This window comes from Oncorhynchus nerka, unplaced genomic scaffold (genome assembly GCF_034236695.1).
Source record: "Oncorhynchus nerka isolate Pitt River unplaced genomic scaffold, Oner_Uvic_2.0 unplaced_scaffold_1153, whole genome shotgun sequence".
NCBI classification, from domain to species: domain Eukaryota; kingdom Metazoa; phylum Chordata; class Actinopteri; order Salmoniformes; family Salmonidae; genus Oncorhynchus; species Oncorhynchus nerka.
Genome location: NW_027040178.1, coordinates 136,442 through 141,441, shown reverse-complemented (window position 1 = coordinate 141,441; position 5,000 = coordinate 136,442). Strand labels below are relative to the sequence as shown.

The 5,000-nt window shown below is 42.7% G+C and overlaps 9 non-coding genes across 9 annotated transcripts; all 9 read left to right on the top strand.

Annotated features, from left to right (window-relative positions):
- Positions 1–1,771: 1,771 nt before the first annotated feature.
- On the top strand, positions 1,772–1,890 carry LOC135569920 (5S ribosomal RNA). Its single transcript, XR_010463342.1, has one exon. It is a non-coding gene; the product is annotated as a 5S ribosomal RNA (ribosomal RNA).
- Positions 1,891–2,133: 243 nt separating this feature from the next.
- LOC135569900 (5S ribosomal RNA) lies at positions 2,134–2,252 on the top strand. Its single transcript, XR_010463322.1, has one exon. It is a non-coding gene; the product is annotated as a 5S ribosomal RNA (ribosomal RNA).
- Positions 2,253–2,493: 241 nt separating this feature from the next.
- Positions 2,494–2,612, top strand: LOC135569899 (5S ribosomal RNA). Its single transcript, XR_010463321.1, has one exon. It is a non-coding gene; the product is annotated as a 5S ribosomal RNA (ribosomal RNA).
- A 240-nt stretch (positions 2,613–2,852) lies between these two features.
- Positions 2,853–2,971, top strand: LOC135569919 (5S ribosomal RNA). Its single transcript, XR_010463341.1, has one exon. It is a non-coding gene; the product is annotated as a 5S ribosomal RNA (ribosomal RNA).
- A 244-nt stretch (positions 2,972–3,215) lies between these two features.
- LOC135569918 (5S ribosomal RNA) lies at positions 3,216–3,334 on the top strand. The gene has a single exon (XR_010463340.1). It is a non-coding gene; the product is annotated as a 5S ribosomal RNA (ribosomal RNA).
- Positions 3,335–3,576: 242 nt separating this feature from the next.
- On the top strand, positions 3,577–3,695 carry LOC135569898 (5S ribosomal RNA). The gene has a single exon (XR_010463320.1). It is a non-coding gene; the product is annotated as a 5S ribosomal RNA (ribosomal RNA).
- Positions 3,696–3,942: 247 nt separating this feature from the next.
- LOC135569917 (5S ribosomal RNA) lies at positions 3,943–4,061 on the top strand. The gene has a single exon (XR_010463339.1). It is a non-coding gene; the product is annotated as a 5S ribosomal RNA (ribosomal RNA).
- A 231-nt stretch (positions 4,062–4,292) lies between these two features.
- On the top strand, positions 4,293–4,411 carry LOC135569897 (5S ribosomal RNA). Its single transcript, XR_010463319.1, has one exon. It is a non-coding gene; the product is annotated as a 5S ribosomal RNA (ribosomal RNA).
- A 242-nt stretch (positions 4,412–4,653) lies between these two features.
- Positions 4,654–4,772, top strand: LOC135569896 (5S ribosomal RNA). Its single transcript, XR_010463318.1, has one exon. It is a non-coding gene; the product is annotated as a 5S ribosomal RNA (ribosomal RNA).
- Positions 4,773–5,000: the final 228 nt, after the last annotated feature.

Here is a 5,000-nt window from a genome sequence, read left to right as displayed (position 1 = left end):
CGCTTCTGTAAAGTGAGGTTCACAGACACAGTGCGCTCGTTGCCATATTCGGCCAAATTTGAAACATTGGAAGGGGCTGAGTACTTCAGAGTAATTCACGATCGGCAGGTCAAGGTTTGTAGGCTGTGTATCCAGCCAGGGCACGTGCTACGAGAGTGCCCTGATTTTGCATGTCATAAGTGTGGTGAGCAGGGGCATTACGCACGAGAGTGCAATGGGAGGAGAGAGCGAGGTTGTGTTGGATGCGGGAGGGGTGTAGCGCAGTGCTCCTGTCCACACGGGGAAGATGCTCAGGAATTGTCATCACATTGTTTCAGCGAAAAAAGTGACGTGGAGGAGAATGAGGTGGAGGAAGCTGGAGAGGAGATCGGTATGAGTGAGCAGCCCCAGGGAGAGAAGGAGGGCGAAGAACAGAATCAGTCGGAGGATGAAGGGGAGACGGATCCTTGTACTGAAGGAAGGGAGACACCCAAGGACGGAAGGATAAGCTCAAGACGAGACGATGGGGAGTTGAAGGGCGATCCCCGTGGAGAGGGGAGCTCCTCTAGGGAGGAGGATGCTGCAAAGGAGGCCTCTCACAAACGTAAAGAGTTTGAAGACTGGCTGACGGCGGAAGAGAAGGAGAACCTATGGAAGTGGAGGCTTGAGTATAAACAGAACAAGATGATGAAGAAGAAAAAGAAGATGGTTGATTGAACATGTTAGACTAGGTTCATCCCCTCCTTTTTGTGTTCAAGGTGGTGGGGTTTGGGACTATAGATGCCGGTGGACATTGCGGCGGAAGGAGGCTGGAGCTGGTGGAGGCCTTCTCTGCGGATGTGTTTGTGGAATGGACAAATGTACGTGAGTAGAGGTGCTGTGTGGGCATGTGGGGTAGCTAGGTTGGTAAAACGTAGTTATGACTAATTTAAATTATGTGCAGATACTCTGGGTAGAATGGGGATGTATAGGTCTAAGCATGAGGATTTAGAGAGGGTGTTTATGAAGGATTGTGGATTGATTACTGTGGGGGAGGATGGTGGTTTTGGTGCATGGGGTTTGATGTGTAAATGTTTAAGAGATATCAGTAAATATTTTGAAGGATTTGTTTTTGAGACTGTCTTTAGGTTCTACTTGACAAGGAGGTGATTTGGAACCCTCGACTCGTATGGGTTTTTTGTTTAACAAAGTATTGTATGTAAATGGTTGTATAATCTAGTATTGGTTTATTCATTTATTTTGGTTTTTTGATTGTTTTGACAGGGGGTGACTTGTGTGTCTGCCAATGTTATAGCATTGTGTTGATAAAACATGGTGTGTGTTTTGTGTTGATTAAAATGGTTTTGTGTATAATGTTGATTAAAATGGTTTATGTACTATGTTGATTAAAATGATATGTGTATATTAAATTTGTATATACTGTAAATAAGATTTTTTGATAATAAAAAAAAAAAAAAAAAAAAAGTACGCCTGATCTCGTCTGATCTCAGAAGCTAAGCAGGGTCGGGCCTGGTTAGTACTTGGATGGGAGACCGCCTGGGAATACCAGGTGCTGTAAGCATTTTGTCAACTCTTTGTCCGTTTTTTCCCACAAGGCTGAAATATGTGCCCTCGCTTTGAAATAAGTAAGCAAGGTTAGTTTGTATTTCATCCAACAATCTGTGCTACAAATTATGGCTACAGTATATGCAATTTTGAGTGACACAAAGATTCTTATCTAAATGGTGAAAATGCAACAGCTGTTAATCAGACTCACTTTGACTTTATATAGTGCACCAAGAGATAGTTTCTCGCTTACGGCCACACTGTCCTGAGTACGCCTGATCTCGTCTGATCTCGGAAGCTAAGCAGGGTCGGGCCTGGTTAGTACTTGGATGGGAGACCGCCTGGGAATACCAGGTGCTGTAAGCATTTTGTCAACTCTTTGTCCGTTTTTTTTCCCACAAGGCTGAAATATGTGCCCTCGCTTTGAAATAAGTAAGCAAGGTTAGTTTGTATTTCATCCAACAATCTGTGCTACAAATTATGGCTACAGTATATGCAATTTTTCCACATTTTGAGTGACACAAAGATTCTTATCTAAATGGTGAAAATGCAACAGCTGTTAATCAGACTCACTTTGACTTTATATAGTGCACCAAGAGATAGTTTCTCGCTTACGGCCACACTGTCCTGAGTACGCCTGATCTCGTCTGATCTCAGAAGCTAAGCAGGGTCGGGCCTGGTTAGTACTTGGATGGGAGACCGCCTGGGAATACCAGGTGCTGTAAGCATTTTGTCAACTCTTTGTCCGTTTTTCCCACAAGGCTGAAATATGTGCCCTCGCTTTGAAATAAGTAAGCAAGGTTAGTTTGTATTTCATCCAACAATCTGTGCTACAAATTATGGCTACAGTATATGCAATTTTTTCCACATTTTGAGTGACACAAAGATTCTTATCTAAATGGTGAAAATGCAACAGCTGTTAATCAGACTCACTTTGACTTTATATAGTGCACCAAGAGATAGTTTCTCGCTTACGGCCACACTGTCCTGAGTACGCCTGATCTCGTCTGATCTCAGAAGCTAAGCAGGGTCGGGCCTGGTTAGTACTTGGATGGGAGACCGCCTGGGAATACCAGGTGCTGTAAGCATTTTGTCAACTCTTTGTCCGTTTTTCCCACAAGGCTGAAATATGTGCCCTCGCTTTGAAATAAGTAAGCAAGGTTAGTTTGTATTTCATCCAACAATCTGTGCTACAAATTATGGCTACAGTATATGCATTTTTTCCACATTTTGAGTGACACAAAGATTCTTATCTAAATGGTGAAAATGCAACAGCTGTTAATCAGACTCACTTTGACTTTATATAGTGCACCAAGAGATAGTTTCTCGCTTACGGCCACACTGTCCTGAGTACGCCTGATCTCGTCTGATCTCGGAAGCTAAGCAGGGTCGGGCCTGGTTAGTACTTGGATGGGAGACCGCCTGGGAATACCAGGTGCTGTAAGCATTTTGTCAACTCTTTGTCCGTTTTTTTTCCCACAAGGCTGAAATATGTGCCCTCGCTTTGAAATAAGTAAGCAAGGTTAGTTTGTATTTCATCCAACAATCTGTGCTACAAATTATGGCTACAGTATATGCAATTTTTTCCACATTTTGAGTGACACAAAGATTCTTATCTAAATGGTGAAAATGCAACAGCTGTTAATCAGACTCACTTTGACTTTATATAGTGCACCAAGAGATAGTTTCTCGCTTACGGCCACACTGTCCTGAGTACGCCTGATCTCGTCTGATCTCGGAAGCTAAGCAGGGTCGGGCCTGGTTAGTACTTGGATGGGAGACCGCCTGGGAATACCAGGTGCTGTAAGCATTTTGTCAACTCTTTGTCCGTTTTTTCCCACAAGGCTGAAATATGTGCCCTCGCTTTGAAATAAGTAAGCAAGGTTAGTTTGTATTTCATCCAACAATCTGTGCTACAAATTATGGCTACAGTATATGCAATTTTTTCCACATTTTGAGTGACACAAAGATTCTTATCTAAATGGTGAAAATGCAACAGCTGTTAATCAGACTCACTTTGACTTTATATAGTGCACCAAGAGATAGTTTCTCGCTTACGGCCACACTGTCCTGAGTACGCCTGATCTCGTCTGATCTCAGAAGCTAAGCAGGGTCGGGCCTGGTTAGTACTTGGATGGGAGACCGCCTGGGAATACCAGGTGCTGTAAGCATTTTGTCAACTCTTTGTCCGTTTTTTTTTTTCCCACAAGGCTGAAATATGTGCCCTCGCTTTGAAATAAGTAAGCAAGGTTAGTTTGTATTTCATCCAACAATCTGTGCTACAAATTATGGCTACAGTATATGCAATTTTTTCCACATTTTGAGTGACACAAAGATTCTTATCTAAATGGTGAAAATGCAACAGCTGTTAATCAGACTCACTTTGACTTTATATAGTGCACCAAGAGATAGTTTCTCGCTTACGGCCACACTGTCCTGAGTACGCCTGATCTCGTCTGATCTCGGAAGCTAAGCAGGGTCGGGCCTGGTTAGTACTTGGATGGGAGACCGCCTGGGAATACCAGGTGCTGTAAGCATTTTGTCAACTCTTTGTCCGTTTTTTCCCACAAGGCTGAAATATGTGCCCTCGCTTTGAAATAAGTAAGCAAGGTTAGTTTGTATTTCATCCAACAATCTGTGCTACAAATTATGGCTACAGTATATGCAATTTTGAGTGACACAAAGATTCTTATCTAAATGGTGAAAATGCAACAGCTGTTAATCAGACTCACTTTGACTTTATATAGTGCACCAAGAGATAGTTTCTCGCTTACGGCCACACTGTCCTGAGTACGCCTGATCTCGTCTGATCTCAGAAGCTAAGCAGGGTCGGGCCTGGTTAGTACTTGGATGGGAGACCGCCTGGGAATACCAGGTGCTGTAAGCATTTTGTCAACTCTTTGTCCGTTTTTTCCCACAAGGCTGAAATATGTGCCCTCGCTTTGAAATAAGTAAGCAAGGTTAGTTTGTATTTCATCCAACAATCTGTGCTACAAATTATGGCTACAGTATATGCAATTTTTTCCACATTTTGAGTGACACAAAGATTCTTATCTAAATGGTGAAAATGCAACAGCTGTTAATCAGACTCACTTTGACTTTATATAGTGCACCAAGAGATAGTTTCTCGCTTACGGCCACACTGTCCTGAGTACGCCTGATCTCGTCTGATCTCAGAAGCTAAGCAGGGTCGGGCCTGGTTAGTACTTGGATGGGAGACCGCCTGGGAATACCAGGTGCTGTAAGCATTTTGTCAACTCTTTGTCCGTTTTTCCCACAAGGCTGAAATATGTGCCCTCGCTTTGAAATAAGTAAGCAAGGTTAGTTTGTATTTCATCCAACAATCTGTGCTACAAATTATGGCTACAGTATATGCAATTTTTTCCACATTTTGAGTGACACAAAGATTCTTATCTAAATGGTGAAAATGCAACAGCTGTTAATCAGACTCACTTTGACTTTATATAGTGCACCAA